Source organism: Mustela nivalis (assembly GCF_964662115.1).
Source record: "Mustela nivalis genome assembly, contig: HAP1_SCAFFOLD_472, whole genome shotgun sequence".
NCBI lineage: Eukaryota > Metazoa > Chordata > Mammalia > Carnivora > Mustelidae > Mustela > Mustela nivalis.
Genome location: NW_028136184.1, coordinates 537046 through 555183, shown reverse-complemented (window position 1 = coordinate 555183; position 18138 = coordinate 537046). Strand labels below are relative to the sequence as shown.

General features: G+C 42.7%; 1 long non-coding RNA gene across 3 annotated transcripts; it reads left to right on the top strand.

The window, feature by feature from the left end:
* The first annotated feature begins 662 nt into the window (after positions 1-662).
* Positions 663-17005, top strand: LOC309857182. Of its 3 annotated transcripts, XR_014307513.1 has the most exons (4): positions 7451-7497; positions 11908-11985; positions 15971-16047; positions 16980-17005. It is a non-coding gene; the product is annotated as an uncharacterized lncRNA (long non-coding RNA). The 3 variants fall into 3 exon arrangements; XR_014307514.1 differs by lacking the exons at positions 7451-7497; positions 11908-11985; positions 16980-17005 and adding exons at positions 663-733; positions 2017-2188 and having other exon boundaries at positions 15971-16442; XR_014307515.1 differs by lacking the exon at positions 16980-17005 and having other exon boundaries at positions 15971-16442.
* Positions 17006-18138: the final 1133 nt, after the last annotated feature.

The following is an 18138-nucleotide window of genomic DNA, read 5'->3' as shown; positions in this document are numbered from 1 at the left end:
CTGGTTCTAGAGGTTCTTTTGTCTTTGTCTTCAGCTTTGGAAATATGAAGACTGAGGCATGAGACAACTGTGTGGAATTGCTGAGTAATATTCTGGATGTCTGGGGCATGGTGTGGGCAAAATTTTAGATTTGAAGTGGGGCCATGCTAGGTCAGAAAGTTTGGAGCTGATGAGCATAGAGTTTTCCTGAGTGAAAGAGAAAATAGGAAAATATGTCTGGTTTGTGATCCTTGGTTTGTGTCCTGGGGAGGGGGTCTGCAGGTTCTGGGTATAAAGGGGGCCCTCTAAGAGGAGACAGGACATTGTCCCCTGCCCCTATAGGAACTAGTAAGGGAGAAAAGTCTGTAGAACCTAGATCTGGGGAGACTCTTTGGAAGGAAGGAGTAGGGAAGTTGCCCACTCAAGCCAGTGTTCAGACCCCCTGTTCACTCTGAGGCCATAGTCCAGGTTATTTGCACACTTTCTCAGATCAACCTATGAGACACTGAAGGTCACAGGTTTAATTTATTAAGCCACCAAAGCACCAATGCAGATGGCCACTTTCACAGTTTATTCACAGTAACTGCTCCGGCATCCTGCAGAGGCCATCTGGCATCCTGCAGAGGCATCCTGTGACAGTTGGTTTGGAATATTCCGTATTCTGAGTCAGTTAGCAGTTGAGCAGACCACTCACTGGTCACTAAGCATAGCCAACTGGTCCCTGGGAAGGCTCCAGCTCCACGTGACACAGCTGGTGATGTGCATGCTGGGGGAGGATGGCCACAGTGGGTCTTCCACCGGCACTCCAGGGGGTTTCCCTTGGGGTTAACTGCCTTGTGTTTTGGGTTATGGATTAACACCTAGAGGTGGGCGGCTGAATTAGCATCTGGTCTTTTCTGTTGGCTCAGGCACCTCCTCCAGCAGGAGCGTCCAAGAAAGAGACTTGGTTCTGGGCGACAGGGCATGATCTCTGGTGCCCTGGGCAGGTCTTTGGTGTTCAGGGATCTCTCTCCCCAGGGAAACAACTCTATTCCTGTCCTGGACCCCATCCTCATCTGTATGGTAACTCCTGGCATGTCAGTTCATCTCTGTGAATTTCAGGGCCTCCCACTGTAGAATAAATGAAACAAGATGGGATTGGGAGGGAGACAAACCATAAGTGACTCTTAATCTCACAAAACAAACTGAGGATTGCTGGGAGGAGGGGGGTTGTGAGAAGGGGGGTGGGGTTATGGACATTGGGGAGGGTATGTGCTATGGTGAGTGCTGTGAAGTGTGAAAACCAGGTGATTAACAGACCTGTACCCCTGGGGATAAAAATATATGTTTATAAAAAAAAAATAAGAATAAGGCTTACAGCCTCTGCCCTGCCCTCACCCACCTCACTAGGGCCCACCTGGGAATTACAGGAGATGGTCACATGTATTGTATTGTCCATGAGCTGTGAAACATCATTCCCATGTAAAAGCTAAGAGGGAGCTTCCTTCCTCCCTGCTGTGGAGCCATCCAAATCCGCTCTCTGGATTCAACCACTACCAAGTGTCTATTTCCTTCTTGCAGTCACTCAGGGATTGAACACTTAGGGCAATTAGGAAACACCAGTCATCTGTTTGTTTGTTTTTGTTTTTTTTTTTTTTTTTTTGTAATAAGGCTTTCTTGTATTTAATTATGTTTAGGCTCTTAACATAATAGTAAAAAAGTAGGCCATATTCACATTTGAACATCTCAGAACAGGGAATTACACAGAGTGTTTTTGTCACTTTCTCAGGCACTTGTGACTTCTAAATGGAGTTTGAACCCAGGCCATCAGTCATGGATAGTGCCCTTTGCTGCATTTCTCTAATGCCTTAGTGAAATAAAAGTATTTGATCACAGGATCTGTCTATAGGGTGTTCTAAGCGTATAGCCAACCACAAGAACTCCAGAAGTCCTACTTGGATTCAGGAGGCTCTACTGAGCGGGCAGCAGGTGGATAATGGGATGAAAGGATTGAATTAGGAATAGATGATCACCCATTTCCCTGTGTTCTTCTGCCAGCAAGTTGTCCACAGTTCTCTCTATTGTGATGCATTTCCTGGGATCTTGCTTCAAGGATTAAGAAGAAATGTTCACATAAGGTGAAGAATATCAACTGGTCCTAAGCAGTGATTCAGGAAACTCTACCTCTGGCCACACAACAGAGGGCACCCTATAGATGACCCACTTGAAGGTACTGTGGAAATGGACTCATTAGGTTCATTCAAGAATAATGATTCTATTTTATTCCCTGGCCTATCTTTAAGAGAAAACCATAAAAATGTTAAGCCACATTCTTCTCTTGTGTATGCAAAGATAAATGAGCAAGCCATTCAGTATTGCTGTAGCTCTAGAATACAGGTACTTTTCAAACTCAAGAATGGGTTTCCTTTTAACAGTAAACAACATCTTTAGTTAACATATAGACTTTTAGCTGATTTTTGAACATTGGCTGAAACAGATCTTTGACTGAAAAAGTGTTTTCAGATTTTAAAAAATTAATAGGTATTATTTATAACAGGAGGTTTAGATGAATGTAAGAGTTGAACAGATAATATAGAAAGCTCCCATAACCCATGCCCCCTGATTCATCCATTAAGGACATCTTACATGAATGTGGTCCATTTGTTATAATTTGCAAAACAATATCAATACACTTCTATTAACTAGAAGTCCACGGTTTACATTAAAATTCACTCTTTGTGCTTTGACATTCTGGGGGTTGTGACAAATGTATAGTGTTGTGTATCATCACCATGCCAGGATTCTTTTTTTTTTTTTTACTTTGATAGATTTATTACAGACAGAAAAACAAAACCAATATAAAAAAGAGTTGAGTTAAATATTTGGCTATATCTGACTTACTTTTCCTACTAGGTTTTCTACTAGGTTTGTGAAATCAGTGAGAACATAACTGGTGACAAATGATGGCTGGTGATACAATTTATTGTCACAGATACCATTTAACACAGACATCAGTCTAATTCAATAGAAGTTTACCAAATGATTGGTCAAAAATCTATCATGACTCTACCTTCTTCCAAATTTTTGCTACTTATAGAACATTGAAACATTAAAATTTTTGTGAATTTTCACTGGCGTGTATCTTTTTTTTAAATTTTTTTTATTTTTTATAAACATATATTTTTATCCCCAGGGGCACAGGTCTGTGAATCACCAGGTTTACACTCTTCACAGCACTCACCAAAGCACATACCCTCCCCAATGTCCATAATCCCACCCCCTTCTCCCAAACCCCCTCCTACCAGCAACCCTCAGTTTGTTTTGCAAGATTAAGAGTCGCTTTTGGTTTATCTCCCTCCCAATCCCATCTTGTTTCATTGATTCTTCTCCTACCCACTTAAGCCCCCATGTTGCATCACCAGTTCCTCATATCAGGGAGATCATATGATAGTTGTCTTTCTCTGCTTGACTTATTTCACTAAGCATGATACGCTCTAGTTCTATCCATGTTGTCGCAAATGGCAAGATTTCATTTCTTTTGATGGCTGCATAGTATTCCATTGTGTATATATACCACATCTTCTTGATCCATTCATCTGTTGATGGACATCTAGGTTCTTTCCATAGTTTGGCTATTGTGGATATTGCTGCTATAAACCTTCGGGTGCACGTGCCCCTTTGGATCACTACGTTTGTATCTTTAGGGTAAACACCCAATAGTGCAATTGCTGGGTCATAGGGCAGTTCTATTTTCAACATTTTGAGGAACCTCCATGCTGTTTTCCAGAATGGCTTCACCAGCTTGCATTCCCACCAACAGTGTAGGAGGGTTCCCCTTTCTACGCATCCTCGCCAGCATCTGTCATTTCCTGACTTGTTGATTTTAACCATTCTGACTGGGGTGAGGTGATATCTCATTGTGGTTTTGATTTGTATTTCCCTGATGCCGAGTGATATGGAGCACTTCTTCATGTGTCTGTTGGCCATCTGGATGTGTTCTTTGCAGAAATGTCTGTTCATGTCCTCTGCCCATTTCTTGATTGGATTATTTGTTCTTTGGGTGTTGAGTTTGCTAAGTTCTTTATAGATTCTGGACACTAGTCCTTTATCTGATAGGTCGTTTGCAAATATCTTCTCCCATTCTGTCAGTTGTCTTTTGATTTTGTTAACTGTTTCCTTTGCTGTGCAAAAGCTTTTGATCTTGAGGAAATCCCAATAGTTCATTTTTGCCCTTGCTTCCCTTGCCTTTGGCCTTGTTCCTAGGAAGATGTTGCTGCGGCTGAGGTCGAAGAGGTTCCATGCCAGGATTCTACAGAAATCCATACATCAGTGCTCCTGGCAGCACTAGTCACATTAGTCAAAAAGTGGAATCAACCCTCAAGTCCCTCAAATGATGAATGGATCAATCACAATGTGTTATATACACACAATAAAGTACTATTCACCTATAAAAAAGAATTTGAAATATGCCCAACATGTATGGACCTTGAAGAAATATTATCCTCTATGAGATCAATCTAGCACAGAAATACCAATATTGTATGATTCCACTAATATAATGTCTTTAGAATAGGCAAACTCATAAAGACAGAGGTTATTAAGAGCCAGAAGCAGTGGGGAAGATGGAGTTATCTCTTCCTGGGTATGGAGGTTATGTTGGATAGGATGAGAGAGTTTTGGGTATAGATAGTAGTGATGAATATACATGTGTAAAGATAATTAAAACCACTGAATTGTATACAGACAAATGATTAAAAGGATGAATGTTATATATTCTTCATCACAGTAAAAAAGTTAAAAATCCAATAGACTAGTGATGAATACAGTAGCTGTGTATAAAAAGCATGGAGGCTGAAAAGGTCTTATAACATTTGAATAAGTGTAATTTTGCTGTGCTTTAAAATGGGTAGGAATCATGGGACTCCATCATTGAAACAACATACATTTTAATGTTTGCCTTTTTTAGATAGACCATTTCACATGGATTAAGTTCCCCTTAGCTAGAAAGACAAAGCCTCTATTTCTCATTTCCTTCCTGCTCCTTCTCTTCACCTGCCTTCAACCACTGAGGAAGATGCTCCAGCAGCTGCTCAGTCCTTGCTGGTTAACCAACGATATGCATACATTCCTGCCCCATGTCCACACCAAGCAAATCTCCCTGAGTAATAAGTGAGCAGCACTTCCAATGTCCTGACAGCTTCTCTGTGCCCTAGCTCCGTCCAAAGGCCTTTTGGAGAACCTTCTTGGAGACACAAGGGAGAAAGTGGTCCCATCTACCACCAAGGGAAGCAAGCCTGTCTTTGAGATAGAAACCTTGCTTCCTTTCTTTCTTCAAAAGAAAATGAAACAATGTGCGTTATAGATGACATCCACAATTTCCTTGTTGGGCGTGGGGAGAATGTTGAGTCTATTATCAACTTATACCTGATTTCAAAGGACATGTGTTGTCTTAATGTTACAGTTAACTCAGGAAAGGTGTCCAATTAATAGGGGACATTTGTGGTCAATTAAATAAGATCAAGATATACACCGATCTATTTCACAAAATTGGTAATTGGGGATATATTTAAGGGATGTGATCATAACTTGGCAACAAATATTTTACGTTAATCCTTTTTCATGTGCTGATGCATGTACCATTTGCTGCCCATCATGACCCCCGGAGCCATACTACGAGCCCCTGGATGGAAACCTGGATAGATTTTTTTTTTTTAAGATTTTATTTATTTATTTGACACACACACACACACACAGAGCTCACAAGTAGGGAGAGAGGCAGGCAGAGAGAGAGAGGAGGGGAATAAGATTCCCCACCAAGCAGAGAGACCAACGTGGGGCTCGATTCCAGAACCCTGATTATGATCCAGGCCAAGGGCAGAGGCTTAACTCACTGAAATACCCAGGTGCCCCAGATTTTTTTTTTAATTTTTTTATTATATTCATTTAGCCACTGTATAGGAGTACATTATTAGTTTTTGATGTAGTGCTCAATGATCTATTCTTTATATATATATAACACCCAATCTCAGCATATGCCCTCCTCAATACCCATCACCCTGTTACCCCTTCCCCCTACACTTCTCCCCTCTGAAACCCTCAGGTTGGTTCTTGGGGTCCATAGTGTCTCATGGTTCATCTCCCTTTCATCTCCCCTTTCAGATTTCCCTCCCTTTCCCTATGGCACTTCATGCTATTGCTTATGTTCCACAGATGAGTGTAACCATATGATAATTGTCTTTCTCTGCTTGACTCTTCTTTCCTTAACATATTCCCCTCCAGTTCCATCCATGTCAGTGCAAATGGTGGGTTTTCACTGTTTCTGATTTTATATATGGACCACATCTTCTTTGTTTTTTTTTTTTAATTTTTTAATTAATTTTCAGCATAACAGTATTCAACCAGTTAGAATGGCCAAAATTAGCAAGACAGAAAACAAGTGTTGGAGAGGAAGTGGAGAAAGGGGAACCCTCTTCCACTGTTGGTGGGAATGCAAGTTGGTGCAGCCTCTTTGGAGAACAGTGTGGAGATTCCTCAAGAAATTAAAAATAGAGCTTTGCTATGACCCTGCCATTGCACTACTGGGTATTTACCCCAAAGATATAGATGTCGTGAAAAGAAGGGCCATCTGTACCCCAATGTTTATAGCAGCAATGGCCACAGTTGCCAAACCGTGGAAAGAACCAAGATGCCCTTCAAAGGACAAATGGATAAGAAAGATGTGATCCATATACACTATGGAGTATTATGCCTCCATCAGAAAGGATGAATACCCAACTTTTGTAGCAACATGGGCGGGACTGGAAGAGATTATGCTGAGTGAAATAAGTCAAGCAGAGAGAGTCAATTATCATATGGTTTCACTTATTTGTGGAGCAAAAAAAATAGCATGGAGGACATGGGGAGATGGAGAGGAGAAGGGAGTTGGGGGAAATTGGAAGGGGAGGTGAACCATGAGAGACTATGGACTCTGAAAAACAATCCGACGGTTTTGAATGGGCCTGGGTGGGAGGTCGGGGTACCAGGTGGCGGGTATTAGAGAGGGCAAGGGTTGCATGGAGCACTGGGTGTGGTGCAAAAACAATGAATACTGTTATGCTGAAAATAAATAAAAAATAAATTTAAAAAACATTTTAAAAAAAGAATGGGACCTCTATCTATTCTCAATATGTGTTTCTTTTCCTCTCTTCACCCTAAAGATGGGCTAGTGACTCTATTTGGGGGGCAGGCCACCTCCCCTCATGTCATTTCTTTTCAAAAACAGAGGGATAATGTGTGAGACCAGACTTCAACTTTGGAAAGGAAGTGTTTCCTCTCACGTGAGACCCTTGTCTGTGAAGAGCCACCTGTCTGGACAGCAGGAGTTGGCCGCTGTGCAGCTGCGATGACTCTGAAAGGTCTATGATGACACCATCACCATGGCGACGAGAAATACACCTCTGCTGTCCTTTCCAACGGCCCCTCTTTGAGCTGAGTGAGTCATTGAGACACCTAGAGCTCTCTATATGGGGAACAAGATTGGATTGTGTGGCTGCTGTTGTGGTATGTTCTTACAGATCTCCTGACTGCTGTTTGCTGCTAATCAGATAGTTCACTCTTCCTCCAACTATTCTCTCATCTTTGAAAATTTTCTCTCTCCAACTTGTCATTCAGAGTTATACAAATGTTTTATAGTTTAGTTTTATCCCTTGATTTATATTTTTGGTTATTCTACCAAGCTAGCTGCCTTGACTTTTGTCCTCCATTTTGAAAAATGTACTCCTTCCTTTGATATCCTGCACCTCACCCTTGACAAACTAGGTTTCCCTAGGGGAGAAAACATGGCAACATCTATTTTAATTTACGCCTTTTTAACGTCCAAAATTATACATTCCCATTCCTCCTTTCTGAAAGTGAGAGTGAACCCGGAAAGGTCGATATGGAGGATATTTATGATTGTTTTATCCATGTTTTACAATGTCTTCCTGTACCGTTTATCCCAAAATGGGTATTTCAGGATTTGGGGGACATGTTGGTTTGTTCCTAGAAACAGGCGCCCCAAAGAGATCCAAAGAAGAGAAGAGTCTACATTTCACTTATGACCCCCAAGCAGATGTTTCCCTTTCTTCTTTGGCTGTTATCCAAAATTACTTTTTCTAGGTGATATGCTGTCTAGGTCATATGCTATCCCCCATCCTTTTCAGTTCCCCAGAAGTAAGTATAGTGAAACTATAAGGACATTTTGTCCTCAGTTACACAATGAATAGCCAGTCTTTCAACATATGGTGAAAGATGGCTAATTAGTTAATGAATTGTGTTAATGAGTGATTGATACCCAAGCACATAGATTGTTAGGAATGCACAAAGAACAATGGGAGGTGGAGACCATGAGTAGAGACAAACTTTACGTGTAAGTGGATAAACATGTACACTTGCCCATAGGATGGTAGCTCGAAAGCAGAAAGAGTCTTCATTAGAGTGGTTTTGATGGGATGTGTTTGTTAGTTCTCTTGACCTTTCCTCCAGATCTCTTTCCAACAGCTAAGCTATGGTTTTCTTCTGTGACAATGGCCTCAGGAACTCATATGTTGTTTGGAGGCACTTATGTTTGTGTGAGGAATACATAATGCAAGGTGGCATTGTTTCACATGCTTTAAAACACTAGACTTTGCAATAGTGACCCTGCCATCCTTTACCCTGGGATTCCTCTCATTTGGCCTGCTGACCATGAGTCAGGCAACTGGAACAATCTAGAGAATAATCATGACTATTTCTGACCAAGGGTCCCAGAGAGTGTATTCAGGGAATCAGCAATTGGTTGTTTTTTCCTTATTGACTTCTTGATACCTCTGATCCATCCAAACGAAATTGTGTTAGGGTCAAACACTTGTATTTAGGCAAAGCAGCTGTGCCACAAAGCAATGGTCTGGGAACTCAAATGCCCAGATGTGACCCAGCTCTGGAAGTTGTGAAATTGTGAGATCTCAGACAAGATCCATACCCTCCAATGAGCCTCCCAGACCATGTGACATGCATTAATTCAGTAATGCTCATCACACACATATTGGATGTTTTGTTTACTCTCCGTATTTCCCAGGTGGAGGAACGTAGGCATAGGGATGAATGTGACCAGGTTCATGGTCTCCTATGTAAAGGAGCCAGGAGGTGAACCTAGGCCTATGGTCCCAGGGTTCATGCTCTAACTACTGAACTGAACTGCACTGACTACTCAGACATGGATTCATTAGTGTCTGTGCATAGAGCTGTAGTCACAGTGTGTACGTCAGGAATTACCTGAGCCAAGGGAAATCCCAAGTGCTGTTTAGCATTATGAGGTCATCTCGGGGGTCACATAGGCCACAGAAGCTCCTGAGCCCCACAAGTACAGACCTTGCCATAGTCCTTACTAGGAAAGGGACATAGAAAGCCTGGTTAGTTCAAAGATATTGAGGGTTTGGAGGTACACTTTAGGACAACCCAGTCAAACTCTGTTTCATTGCTGGGCTACACCTCAGTCCAGTCAGAACTGAGGAGACCCTTTCATCGTATTTGATGGCATTTTCAGTATGAGTAAGACCTAGTAATGCAGAAATCCTGTGAGCCCAGGGACACTCCTGGGACAATAAAATGGACTCAGAGAACCGGTTCATGATTAGCCTTCTCTCCACTGCCCTCATTGCGATTGCCTTGTAGAGCTGAGATAGAGAGTGGTCAGTGTCATGGCATAGTCCCTTTTCAGGGCATGGTACAAATAGAATAAGAATAGGGATCATAATGGGTGGTTCCTGGCTGACTCAGTCAGGGGAGCATTTGACTCTTGATCTCAGGGTCATGAGTTCAGTCTCCATGTTGGGTGTGGAGCCTACTAAAAAAAAGAAAGAAGAATTGGGGACCTAGTGTAGCATATTGGATAACATTCTCCCCCATAAGCCCTAAAAACATGCTTGAATGCCGTGAATTACACACTTTAGGGACACTGACCAATAAGAACTCAAATGCTCGTAACAGCCTGGTGTCCATCGTCTCTGTTTTGACAGGCTTATCCCTCAGGGTCAGGGAGTGTCCATGCTCCAGTGGGGACCTTGCCTTCTTAAAGAGCTCTCCCATTGTTGGCTAGTAAGTGCAAGCATGGAGAGAGTCCATGCTCAATGAATATATACACCTGGCATCACACAGCAAGACCAGAAGGAAATCAACATAGAACTAAGAGGGTGCTTGGTTTTCAATGATAGGACTTCATTATTTACATATTGTCAACAACTGATGAGATTCCTCACCAAGGACCAAGCAATTTGGTTGCTTCCTAACCAAGCAACAGAATGTCATGCCTAGATTTGAATCTAGTCTCAATGAAAGGTCACCGATTCTCAGGCTCCAACGAGTATAGAGCAGAGGAGGGATAAATGCAAACAGGTCTGGGTGATCCTCATGGAGTGTCATGAGAGGGGGAGCTTCACGGGGCTCGGGTTTAGAAGGGTCCCTCCCTATGGGTCCTTTGTATATTCCCGGTTTTTGAAAGAAGATTTTATTTGAGGGGGAGAGAGAGAGAACGGTCATTGGTTATGAGGAAAGTGGGGAGGAGAAGAGGGACAAGTAGGCACCAAGCTGAGTGCAGAAGCAGGGGATGGGCTCGATCCCTGGACTCCAAGATCACGACATGACCCGACGTGAGACACTTAACCCACTGAGCCACACAGGTGCCCCAGAGGGTTCCCCTGAAAGAAGGTGGGACATGGTCCCCTGCCACTTCAGGGTGTAGAGAAGAATGAGGAGTCTATAGAGACTGGGCCTGGGGGAGGGAGGAAGGAACAGGGAAGGTGCCCACTGAGAGCCTGTGCAGCCCCTGTTCACTCTGTGCCAGCCAGCCCTTCGTCCAGGCTGTTTGGAGACTTACTCAAATCAATAACCAAGGAGACACTGAAGGTCCCTGTCTTGATTTATTCAACCACCAAAGCACTAAGCCAGGTTGCCATTTTACCAGTTAACTGGCAGGAATGGCTCAGGGATGCTGAGTCCTTAGAAGGGAAGCAGATTCTTAGTAGAGCCATCATGGGACAGTTGGTTTGGAATGTCCTGGCTTCTGCATGAGCTTGGGATCCCAGCAGACCACTGGTCCCTGAGGGTGGTCCACTGGTCCCAGGGAAGGCTCCACATGAGAGAGCTAGGAGTATGAATGCTGTGGGTGGATGGCCCTTGGATTCCACTGGCTCTTCAGAGGGGTTTCTCACGGGGCCATCTGCATTGTGTTCCAGGTTGGGGATTGAAACTCAGTGGTGGGGGGCTGAGTTAGGATTTGGACTGTTCTGTTGGCTCAGGCACCTCCTCCAGGGCATCAAGTGTCTCCCACACTCCCACTTGGGGCAGGAGGATTTGAGAATGGGACTAAACTGAGGAAGCCCTGGTTCAGGACTGCAGGGCATGATCTCAGGTGCCCTGGGCAGATCTCAAGTATTGAGGGATCTCTCTCCCCAAGGATTCGACTCCATTCCTGTCCCAGATTTCCCACTCCTCAGTATAGTCACTCTTGGCAAGTCACCAATCCCTCACTCTCAATGACAGTGTCCTTCTGTCTTTCTCTATAGTCTCATACAGTGTCTGCTAGAGCTTTCCCCCATCTTTTCCTGTGGTAGTAAAGGACACTTAAGCTACACTTAACCTACATTCCAACATTTTACTGATTTTCAAGCCTGGAATACAGGGTTCTTAATCCCAGGCCCCATGTTGCAAGGTCCATTTCCAGACTCATTTCTTCTGTACCTTTGAAACTTTGTTCTATCATCAATATCCCCCTATTTGCTGCTCCTCCAAGCCCCTATTCTATTCTCTGCTTCTACGTATTGGACTATTGGAGGTGCCCCATATAAGTGACATGATGCCATATTTGTCTCACTGGGTCTGGCTTATTTCACTTAAGATGATGTCCTCCAGGGCCATCCAGGTTGTCACAAATGTTGACATTTCCTTCCTTTGCAGGTGAGAAATTCACCCAGCTATGGGCCCGAAGATGGAAACATCATATAAAAATACAACCCACTGATGGATCCCATGAAGGTACCATGGGAATTTATTCATGAATCGGATTCAAGAATAATTACTGTAGGAGCACCTATGTGATGTCCAAATCTTGATTTTGGCTCAGGTTATGATGCCAGGGACCGGAGCTCGGCCCCATGTGTGGCTCCGTGGTGGGTATGGAGCTGTTTAAGCTTCTCTCTCCAATTCCCATGCCCTTCCCCTGCTCACACTCTCTCTTTGTTGCTAGAAAAAAAAAAAAAAAGAAAGAAAGAAAAGAAAAAAAGAAGCTGTATCATTATACTAGCCTGTGAGTGTCCCATACTTCAGACAAAGATACCAAGCCATATTATTTTTGTGAACATTGAATTTCAGCTGGTCACTCATGAGTTTATAACCACAAGAATAAAGCTGCATTTGCACCTCGAGTTTGGTAACGTTAAATGGTAGGTATAGTGAAGCTAACATTTGGACATGAGTGTGTTGTTAAACACTAGCCAAAGAGATCTCTTCTTAATTTTTAATCAATAGACCTTAATACTTAGAGTAGGTTTAGAGTATCCTAACAAGTGAAGAGATAATCAAAAAAAGTTCCCTTATCCCCCTTATCCCATAGTGCACCTTTTCCACAAGTATCAAAACCTTCATCATTGTGGAACATTCGTCACAAATAACAAACCAGCCTAGAGATATTATTCACTGAATTCCACCATTGCTATTAAGGCCTGCTCTGTGTTGAGCAGTAGTATGGGTTTTGACAAATGGGCAAAGTCCTGTATCCACCATTTATAGGGTAGGTTCACTGCCATAAAAATCCTGTGTTTCACCTAGTAATACCTTTGCACTTTCTCTAGGAATCAGAGCAACCGCTGATGGTTTGTCATCGCTCTAGATTTCCTTTTTCCAGAATATGATAGAGTTGGAACTGTAAGCCATGTTGCTTTTCCACACTGACAGCTTTCTCCTCTATCTATACAGTTACCATTCATTGATATCTTTCTGTGACTTGACACCTGAATTATTTTTCTTTTCTTTTATTATTTTAGTTAGAGAAAGAGGGAAAGTGTGGGGGAGAGGAGGAGGAAGAAGGAGAGAGAAACTTCAGCAGGCTCCTCCTCAGCATGGAGCTTACCTGACACGGGGTTGAAATTCCTGACCCCGAGATTCTGACCTGAGCCAAAATCAAGTGTTGGGTGTTTAACTGAGAGAGCCGACTACATGCCCTGAAGTTCAGCTCTGTTTTTTACAGAATCCTATTTCATTGTATGGGGATATTGTTGGTTGTTTACCCATTCACCCTGTGAAGGACAACTTAGTTGCCTCGAGTTGTGGTGTTCCTAAAGAAAGCTGATAGAAGCACTCCTGGGCCAGTTTTCATAGGAACATAATTTTTCAGCTCAACTAGATAAATACCTAAGAGTGTGATGGCTGGATTAGACACAGCAAGGCTCTTATGCTTTGTTAGATTTGATAGAATTCACCAGTCCAGCCACCTGGGGCCGGCACCTCCTTTCTGGGAAACGTATGAACTGTGGATTCACTGTCTTTGATATATGCCAATTCAGACAATCTATTTCCTTTGCGTGGGTCTTGAGAGTTTCTGTTTTGGAAGGAATTGGCCTTTTTGCTTAAGCCATCCTAGGATTTTTCCATGTATTACTTTACTTTTTAAAATTTGATTTTATTTTTTTTTTCAGTGTTCCAAGTGTTCATTGTTTATGCACCATACCCAGTGGTCCAGGCAATACTGCCCTCTTTAATACCCACCACCAGGCTCACCCATCCCCCTCACTTCTAAAACCCTGTTTGTATCTCAGAGTCCACAGTGTCTCATGGTTCATCTACCCCTCTGATTTTCCCCAATTCACTTTTCCTTTCCTTTTCCTAATGTCCTCCAAGTTATTCCTTATGCTCCACAAGTAAGGGAAACCATACGATAATTCACACTGCTTGACTTATTTCTCTCAGCATAATCTCCTCCAGTCCTGTCCATGTTGATACAAAAGTTGGGTATTCATCCTATTTAAAACAATTTTTAGTTATTTTTTTAAATTTCTTTTAACTGTTCCAGAATTCATTGTTTATGCACCACACAAGTGCTCCATGAAATACGTGCCTTTCATAATACCTACTACCAGGCTCACCCTGCCTCCCAACACAGCCCCTCCAAAACCCTCAGATTGCTTTTCAGAGACCATAGTCTCTCATGGTTCATCTCGGCTTGACTTGTTTCTCTCAGCAAAATCTGCTCCAGTCCTGTCCATGTGGATACAAAAGTTGGGTATTCATCTTTTCTGATGGAGGCATAATATTCCATTGTATATATGAACCATATCTCCTTTATCCATTCGTCTGTTGAAGAATGTCTTGGCTATTTCCACAGTTGAGCAACTGTGGCCATTGCTGCTATGAACGTCGGGGTACAGATGGCCCTTCTTTTCCCTACATCTCTATCTTTGGGAGTAAATACCCAATATTACTTTTGAATCCTTTCAACCTCCATACGATCTGTAGTGACGATGACTCTTGTGTCCCATGTTAATGTACGTCCTCTCTTATTCTTTCATTTTTCATCAGGCTACAGCTTTATCCATTTCACTGATATTTACAAGGAATGAGCTTGTGTCTTAGTTTAATGGATTAGGTCTGAGTATTTCCCATGTTCCATTTCAATGGTATCTGCAATAATATTATTTTTTTCTCTTGCTCGCTTTCTATGATACTACACTCTTGCCTTGTTTTCTAAGCAAGCCTAGGCATGTTACATCTCTCTGATTTTCTGACACACGACTTTCAGTCCTATCAGTTCCCCCAAGCCCTGCCTTTCCATAAATGTTGGTCAAGGTACATTTGCATCTCATTTGGTGAAAAATATTTTAAAGGTTCTCTTGAAATTTCTTCATTGACCACTGGGTTATTCAGAAGTGTATTTTTAAATCACAGCTCCTTGGGGATTCTCCCAAGATTTCTTCCTGTTGTTGATCTCTAGTTGAATTTCATAGAGGTCTGAGAGCGGCTGTTGTATTGAGTCTACTCTTTGATTGTGTTGGGATGTGTTTTCCGGCTGAGAATGTGGTCTCCTGCTGAATGTTCCATGGGAGGTTGAGAAAATGGTGTGTTCTGCGAGAGAGTGTCTGCTCCAGGAAAGCTCGATCCCCTGTTTTCCCTTTTTTGTCTCCTGAGGGCCATGGTTTCCCTGTGTCCTCTGTTTTCCTATGGATCCCAGAAGAGCGTGTTGATTTTTCAGTGTCTTCAGGCTCTCTCTTGTCCTTAGGAAGAAGAGGTGATCTCCATGGTCTTTGCCCATGGAAGTGTCTCTTTTTGTCTTCATGTACCTTCAAACTCCCTTCTCGTGGCCCGAGTCTTGACTTCAATACATCTGGGCACATGCTGTTTTTATTCATAGAACTAGTTTTCCAAAACAGCTGAGAAGAACGTGTCTAGATACAAGCTTTTGTACTAAAACACACATTTTCTTTTACATTACGTCTTTGATGACATCTGGCTAATTTAATTAATCTGCCTAAATTATAGGTATAGAGAAATACCAGCAGCATGCCTTCACTCAGCATTTGCCCACCCCAGAGGTATAGACTGGTGAAAATAGAAACAAGATATATTTCAATATATACCCATTGATTATCCAGCCTTACACACAATGGCAGGCAAAGAAATCTACTGATAGAGATTGATAGAAAAGCAATGACCTTACATATCTAACCCACATTCATATCAAGCAATACTCTCCGAGCTATTCATTTTTTTAAGATTTTATTTCTCAGAGAGAGAGAGTGAGAGAGAGAGAGAGAAAGCACAGTCAGGTGGGAAGGGCAGAGGGAGAGAGAAAGAGAAGGTCCTCCCTGAGGAGGGGCCCCCCACGTGGGACTGGATCATAGCATCCTGAGAGCATGACTTGACGGGAAGACCAGTGCTGAAAGGACTGAGTTTCCAGGCGCCCCTCCTCGAATTAATCTTGAACAGCACCACCAATGTGCTGATGGGTACATTCTTGATGTCCTTCCAGATGTGTCTGAGAAAATCTCAGTCTGTGAGACGCTTTGCCATAAGCCCAAAGAAGAAGAGGACCAGAGTGTTGCCAAGGTGAGGTTGCCTCTCTTTTTCCCCAAGGAGCAAGCATTGCTTTCTTGGTTTCTTTCATCAAATTCAGATGACAATCAAATTATACACTATATGTTGGTGAATTGGACATAATAAAAAAATTCATTTTCCTAATGTAAATTTTTTGTACATGGAAGTAAAATGGTTTTTTAAAGATTTTATAACTTTATTTGACAGACAGAGATCACAGTAGGCAGAGAGGCAGGCAGAGGGAGAGGTGGAAGCAGGCTCCCCGCTGAGCATAGAGCCCGATGCTGGGCTCAATCCCAGGACCCTGTAATCATGTCCAGAGCCAAGGCAGAGGCTTTAACCCACTGAGCCACACAGGCACCCCTAAAGTGAATTTCAAACTGTATGTGTGTGTGTATGTATGTGTATATATAATTTTATATACATATATATGTATAAACGTGTATATATATATGTATATGCTTATATATATATACATACATATAAATAAATGTGTGTTTATATAAGTATATATATCCATATATATACACATACGTGTGTATACACACACATACACATTTGAGAGGACATATGTATAATTTCCCTTTTGCGGAGAGTCCTGAGTGGTTGTTTCCTGCCCACCATCGTCTGATTCAAGAGGATATTTACCACTGGCAACAGCAAATCTTGTTAGAATTGCTGTGGTATGATCCTTTCCATCCACAAGAGTTTCTCTTGCTTGGATGAAGAATTTTGTAGTTGCCATCCTGAGTGGACTGGGTAGACACATCTCCCAGGAAAAATAACTTCATACAGGCATCCAGGTCCCACTCTTGGGGCCTTGGATTCAATCACTGTGTTCCATCTGGTTTCCTAAAGTCATTCAGAGAACTAAAGATCAGTACAGGCAGACAAGTATACAGCACGGCCAGAGACTCATGGTGTCCTCTTTTCTGTGCCTGCAGCCTCAGGAAACATCAACAGAGGGAGGCGGTACGTATTCTGGACTCAGTCTCTTCCTGGGGAAAAACTCTAGCTGGTAAGGCAGGTGGGGCCCCCTTGCAATCTTCAGTCTGGAGAGCCTCCCTGATTGGGGGTTCTTGGTAGGACTCTTGGTGGTTTGGGGACAGGCATATTTCCCAGGTGACAAAGTATGCTCTTTTGTCTGCAAGACTAGGAAGCCAGTGGGTTCTGTGTGTGTGCTGTGAGTTTGTGTGCATGAGGTTTTTGGTTGAGGTGTCTTTTGTGGCTCTATGTAGTGTGATTGTGAGTGGGTGATTTTTTGTGGGAAACATGGAGAGACAGAGGCGGAAAGATACAGACAGAAAGACAGAGAGGGAGAGATGAATAGAGCAAGAGAGAGCGTGTATATTTCTGCAGGAGATAGATTCTACCACCACTGCCACTGGCCAAAGTCAACATTCTCAGAGAAAAGAATAAACCTCATCTAGGGCACACGTTCTAGCCGTGGGAGACCCCAAAGGGGCAGTTCAGCCCCTGCCAGCCAACCACATGACCCCACATGATCTAACCCCTGTTCATATCAAGCAATACTCTCCGAGCTATTCATTTTTTTAAGATTTTATTTCTCAGAGAGAGAGAGTGAGAGAGAGAGAGTGAAAGCACAGTCAGGTGGGAAGGGCAGAGGGAGAGAGAAAGAGCAGGTCCTCCCTGAGGAGGGGCCCCCCACGTGGGACTGGATCATAGCATCCTGAGAGCATGACTTGACGGGAAGACCAGTGCTGAAAGAACTGAGTTTCCAGGCGCCCCTCCTCGAATTAATCTTGAACAGCACCACCAATGTGCTGATGGGTACATTCTTGATGTCCTTCCAGATGTGTCTGAGAAAATCTCAGTCTGTGAGACGCTTTGCCATAAGCCCAAAGAAGAAGAGGACCAGAGTGTTGCCAAGGTGAGGTTGCCTCTCTTTTTCCCCAAGGAGCAAGCATTGCTTTCTTGGTTTCTTTCATCAAATTCAGATGACAATCAAATTATACACTATATGTTGGTGAATTGGACATAATAAAAAAATTCATTTTCCTAATGTAAATTTTTTGTACATGGAAGTAAAATGGTTTTTTAAAGATTTTATAACTTTATTTGACAGACAGAGATCACAGTAGG